This window comes from Marmota flaviventris, chromosome 17 (genome assembly GCF_047511675.1).
Source record: "Marmota flaviventris isolate mMarFla1 chromosome 17, mMarFla1.hap1, whole genome shotgun sequence".
Taxonomy (NCBI): Eukaryota; Metazoa; Chordata; class Mammalia; order Rodentia; family Sciuridae; genus Marmota; species Marmota flaviventris.
Window position 1 is genome coordinate 100,755 of NC_092514.1, and position 6,596 is coordinate 107,350.

At 40.3% G+C, this 6,596-nt stretch overlaps 1 non-coding gene across 1 annotated transcript; it reads right to left on the bottom strand.

The window, feature by feature from the left end:
- Positions 1 to 320: 320 nt before the first annotated feature.
- On the bottom strand, positions 321 to 394 carry Trnar-ucu (transfer RNA arginine (anticodon UCU)). The gene has a single exon. It is a non-coding gene; the product is annotated as a tRNA-Arg (tRNA).
- Positions 395 to 6,596: the final 6,202 nt, after the last annotated feature.

Below are 6,596 nucleotides of genomic sequence, written 5' to 3' on the forward strand. Positions count from 1 at the left end.
CCCCTTCAGGCACCATCTTTACCAACAATCCGAGCTTTTTACATATGAATAAAGCAGAATAAATTTAGCTGACATTAAAAAGTATTAATCTCTTCTAAATGAGGTAGTGTAATTTATGTGTCCCAACAAAGGTCCTCAATTCATTTTGTTTTCATATGTAAATCCTTTTTATTAAAATAGCCCTGACCCATAGAAACATTCCAAACGTTTCAGTAAACACCTTTCTCTGGTGTGGCAGTAAAATAAAAGTGGGACTAACTTGAATTCAAACGACATGAAAGATCAATCTCTCTCTTTCTTTCCTTTTTTTTTTTTTGTTTTTGTGGTACTGGGAATTAAACCCAGGGCCTCATGCTTAGAAGGCAAGCACTCTACCAGCTGAGCTATATCCCCAGTCCCATATTTTGGGATGCAAAACCAGGGATTGAAGTCATGGGCGCTCTACCACTGAGCCACATCCCTCCCTTATTTTTTATTTTTACTTAGAGAAAGGTTTTCACTGAGTTTCTTAGCTTCTCACCATTGCTGAGACTGACTTCAAATTCAGGATCCTCCTATCTCAGGCATGCACCACCATGCATGGCCAACTTCCATCTCAAAAACTAAAGTACACAGCAAGTTAGGTCACAGGCTGTCAACAAATAGGTACACTATGTAAAAAACTATTTTTTAGTTGTTGATAGACCTTTATTTTATTTACTTATATGTAGTGCTGAGAATTAAGCCAAGTGTCAGACAAGTTAGCTACTGTTAGACCAGGACACAAGAAAAGACCACCCACTCCAATTAAAATCAAATTAAAGCAAGCTTATTATTTCTACTGGATGGGCTGCCTCTCCCTCCCAAAACGGCGGGAACAAGACAGCACTCCAGCTTTCCTGAAGCCCAGCTTTATTGCCCAGAAAGTTACACAAAGGGGGGTTACAGATAACAGAACTCTGACAAGCATCACACTAATGGTAGTTTACATTTTTTTTGCTGGCCCCAACATCAGAATTTATGAGGACCATTAAAGCCTCAGAGAGGGTCGTTGTCTGGCCAGGGAAGGCCAATATTTATGAGGTGTCACTAAGTTTCAGAGAGGGCTGCTATCTGGTCAGAGAGCCAGGCATGGGTGAGTTCAAGGCACTGGCAGGCATTTCAAGCAGGTTCAGAATTTGCAGAATTTATAGTAAAGCTGAAATGATCTTTTCATGGTTTTGTGGCGAGATGCCCAATTTTAAGAAAAGATCAGGTTGGATCTATCACTACCACTAAGCTCCAGCCCCAGCCCCCTGGTACATATATATATATATATATTTTTTTTTATGGTGGATACTAGAGATTGAATTTAGGAACACTGGACTACTGAGACTCAGTCTCAGGGTTATGTTTTACTTCATTTAGAGATGAGGTTACACTGAGTCATTTAGCACCTCACTTTTGCTAAGGCTGTTTTGAAATTTGATACTTTTGCCTCATCCTCTCCAGCAACTGGGATTACAGGCCTGCACCAACACACCCAGCCTTTGGTATATTTTCAATACCTATTATAAATAGATTTTAACCAGTAGCCTTAAGTCTTTTCTAATATATGTTTGGGTTCAACCCATAACCCAGAAATCAGTGAAACAGAAAATCTAATTTTATCTCCAAAACTGTTTCATCTATTAGAGTGTCTGAGTTAAGATTACCCATTGAAGAATTTACTGTATATTGTGGTTTCATCCTGACCTCCCATATGTACCTCGTTCTGAGTTTTAGAACAGTCTGAAAAAAGGTGCCCACAGATACCAAATATCTCGGAGTACTTAAGAAACACCAGTATCTGAGTCTTGCCTTCTAGGGACCAGTTTTAATTTTAAGTGTGTAGTTTCTAAAGGCATTAGTTGAATAATCTGCAGCTGGGAGGCATTTTCTGATAATACCTTTTATCTAAAAGGCACTTAATTTTTTTCCTTTTATTAGATACTGTGAATGAAGATACAAAAAATAGAAGTGCAGCAATATCATCAGCAAAAGGATTTCAATTGCTTTACATATATACCCATTTTTTTAAATTTATTTTGAATTTAAATTACATGCAAGTTCAATCTATCTCTTTCTCTCTTTTATTTTATTTATTTACTTATTTGTGGTACTGAGGATTGAACCCAGGGATTAACCCATAGGCATTTTACCAATGTGCTACATACCCAGTCTCCACCACTTTTATTTATTTATTTATTACTGAGACAGGGTTTACTGATATGCTTAGGACTTTGCCAAGTTTTTGAGTCTGGTCTCTAACTTGAGATCCTCCTGTCTCACCCTTCTAAGCCACAGAGAGTACAGGCATGTACAAGCTTGTGGTAGTACCCCAAATTATTACTAGTGGATTATGTAGCATTTTTATTTTGGGCTTTTAAAGAACCTTAACACTATTTTCAAAAATATATTTATTAATTTATGCTGTTGCCAACATTTTTTACATGTTTTTGTACCCTGAATCCTTATGTTTATTATTATTATTATTTTTTAATTTTTGGTTTGGTGCTGAGTATTGAACCCAGGGGTGCTTTCCACTGATACACATCCACTGTCTTTTTTATGTTATATTTTGAGACAGGCTCTCACTAAGTTTCTTGGAGCCTTGTTAAGTGAATGAGGCTTTCTTCAAACTACCTATTCTCCTGCCTCATTTTCCTGAACTTCTAGGATTCCAGGCATGTTTCACCACTCATGACAATTTTACATTATTATAATAGTCATTCCAACAGCACTGTACAGGCTGCAGGAAATTCATTTGATTCATGAATTAAATCGCTGAGGCAAGTTTATGTGAAGTAGCCTGTGTAAAAGTGTTGTGTAAAGATTCCTTGGGAATAAACAGGGATTTTTTTTTCCAACCTCTTTTGTGAATGACTGTTGGGAACCATAGTCCATAAAAGTCCTAGAAAAAAGAATGTATATTTATTTGTTTGCAGTTTACAGATATTTGCACATGCCCAGTCGCCTTTGCATCTAAAACTTTAAACTTCAGAACATAGTAACTCGAACAAAATTTGTTAAAGTTGAGACACTCCACAAACAAAAATTTTTAGGAGCAATTGGTAGTTGTGGAGTTATTGCTGTGGTCAGCAGAGTTGGGCCAGGGCTCTGGAAGGTCTCACTCAGGGTATTGGTGATTTAGTTTATTCTACACTATTACACCCACAATACAATACTCCCAGCAATAGTAATTGAGAAAATATGCTGATAATGTCTTGAGCTAAACTGGCACGTTTGATATTTGCCTACTTCCCTGCACTGATCCCAGCTGAGTAATTAACATGGAATCAGAATGTGAATAGGGTATTTCCTGGGCTTATTGTTTTGGGGTCAGCTCCTCCATTAGGGTGGGGGGGGGTCTGAAACAAGGCTGGTGCAAGTATTTTTGTATATGTTCCTTTGCTCTAGCTGAGGTCTATCATTTTAAATGACAAAAGATTTAGAGTAATGTGCTTGGACTTGTTTTTCATACACTTCACAGTTTACATCAAGAAGAAATGCTGCAGTCTGTCTGGGCACAAAGCCTTGTAGGTTCAAACAGCAACACTTTATTTCAACTCTCACCAGCACCGCATGAGTGCTTTTTCACCAACACCACTCACATGGCCCTTCCAGCAACCCCCCACACTGGAAATACCTCCTCCAGCACTTCCCCAATCAATGGGCACTCTCTGGGAATCCCCAGGAGAACTCCAAAGTAGAGCAAGAACTTCAAAGTAATGGGCGCCCAAGGCAGCAAGAGCCACCCCATTGCCTGATAGTAAAGGTCAAATATACAATGCAATCAATCCAGCATCATAGCAATTGGATATAGCTTAACTCAAATCATCATCTCAATGGTTCCCTGGCATAACCTTTCAAACATTCCCTCTGGCAAATGCCAGGAGTCATTCTGACTGGCTGTGGCTCTCAACAAAGAAACTACAGCTAGAATTTATCTCAACACCCCTTTACATACAAAATATAGGTTGTCATTGAATATGTTGGAAGTTTAATCAAGGTTTATTAATTAGAGAACAGGATGATCTAGAGAGAATGTAAAGTACCACCAAGTCCTATGTTTTCAAAACAAAAAGAAATGTGAGATATATAGGCATGCAGAATAATTTTTTAAATTTTTTCTTTGTTTATTATATTTCATTTTTAAATAGAAAGCAAATAGAGGAAAAAGGAGACCAAGGTGGGAAATATAATTACTGGCAAGACTATGAAACATTAAAAAATAGAATCTAGATTTCAGTAAAGAAAGATTTGACATATTGTATTTGGAGATGTGGATGGCATGAGTGTCCATGATAAGAATGTTGTAAGCTTCAGAAAGAAAATTGATATGGTGAAAGAAGCTTATGTAACCCAGATCATTACTTAAGCCATTTTCTGCCCCCCAAATAAGCCATGCTAGGTAAACCACTGCTTGACTCTACTGCTGAATACTGAATAAAGAAAAGATTGCCAATGAGAGGTTTGCTTCATACCTTCCACCTTTGTCATGTTTGTGTCATTTATTCTATTGTTAATCAATCCCAAATTATACAAACAGTAATGACATTTCAGCCCCTTTGAAATTTGTCAGTGAATTCCTGACCACTTTGATGGAGGCTCATAGCAGGCCTATCAGGTGCCCTGGAGAAGACTTGGACCTGAATGGCAGCATTAGAACCTTATTTTCCTCCTTCTGAAATTAATCAATATTTTGAGATGACTTTCTGGCTGGAGGCAGAAAACAGGAATCATTTCAGAAGAATTGAGTCAGCTCAGAAATGTGTCAAACCTAGCTGGGCACTCAGCTCAGTAGTTGACTGGTCACAAATATCTGCAGTGGCCTCATGATTGGCAGCCTTGCACAAAGAAAGATCAACCTTGGTGCTTTCCCAGTTTCCAGGTAAGTCACATGGATCCCAGGCATTGGGCACTCATCTGCCTTCCTAATAAACCTGCAAAGCCACTTTCCAGTTGTTCATTCTTAATAGTTGCTGAACACTCTGTGCTTTTCAAGGTGAATAAATAAATAAATAACAGCATCATGACTGCTCACCTGTTGGCAGCAGGTCCACCCTGGCCCCTGGAGCCCAACCTCCACTAGTTTGTTCTGCATGCCAGTATGGCCAGCTCACAAGACCATGGCGAACTTGTGGTTTTTCTGTTCCTGCTTATCCATCTGAGACATATGTGTCCCACGGGAATGCCTTGACCTTTTCTGGTCTGATGGACTTCTTGTTAAGGGAGGTTTTGGTACCTGACAATAACAGATGTTGAAACTAAATTTCTCCCCCCTCCCTCCTGCTTTTGGGTAGTTTTCCACTTCTGCTGCTTGGGGTATAAAAGAAAGTGTGTTAGCCATAAAGTGTGTGACTCCTGGATGAAGAACCTTGGTGTCCTGTGTGTCTTTTAACCTCGCCATCCCTCACTGGACTCGTCTCCCTTGGCCAGACGCGGCAATTGGAGGTTCCACTGAGATCTGGAAAGCAGGGGTAAGCGGACAGGGCTCACCTTCTAAGAAAGAAGGGGGAGGATTGGTTTAAAGATAATTTAAAGAGACAGGGTACGTACCATGGGTAACTCAACAGTGAAGGTTCGTCTGGCCAACGAACTGAAAGAGCTGTTAAATACACAAGGAACAGGAATAAAAACTTAGACTGCAACCGAATTAGTTGAAATTATTGCCCAGGCTTGTCTTTGGTTTCTGACAGGAGGATTTCTTAATAATAGTGACTGGGACCTGGTGAGACATGACCTTCAGAAATTATTGAGGGACTGGGGCTTGGACAGTGTCCCAGTTGCCACCTTTTCCTTATGGAGGTTGGTAAAGGATGCTTTATTAACAGATAAAGTAAAGATCAAGGATCAACTTGCTGAATGTGAACAGGCCCTTAATCAGGTGCAGGAAGAGCAAATGGCAGAATCCTTAAAGGATGAGGGTCCTCTTGAGGACTCGGGCTCGGGGGTTAGGAAATGTCTCCAGATTTCTAAGCCCAAAAAGGATCCTGAGGACCTCAGTTCTCTCTCTGAGGAAGAGGAGGGATTAGAAAGGTAGATAGAAGAACTATAACATCGCCTTAAAAGGGCAAATGTGAGGGTGCCTAGGGCCCCCTCAATTGCCGCACCTCCTCCCTATAATCCTGATTGGAATGAGGACGCCCCTACTAGATGGGTGGGGGTCCACTGGGGTTCTAGAGCAGCTCAGGTTTTTCCAATGATTGAAAACGTGGATGCTGATGGACAGCCGGCCAGAGCCCATGTCCCCCTAGCCTTCAAGGACATAAAATAGCTTAAGGAGGTGGTCATTAATTATGGACCTCATGCCCCTTTCACATTGACCCTCTTCGAGTCTTTCTCAGCCAGTCAACTGATACCCAATGATTGGCAGCAACTTTGCAGGGCTGTGTTATCTGGAGGGGATTTCTTATTGTGGAAAAGTGAATATCATGAAAGGTGCCATGAGCTGGCTCAGATTAACCTGAATGCGGGCCATCAATGGCGAAATGCCGAAATATTAACAGGAACTGGGCAGTATGCCACCATAAGCCAACAAATTAGTTACAACCCAGGTGTTTATGCTCAAATAGCCTCAGCTGAGGTCCATGCCT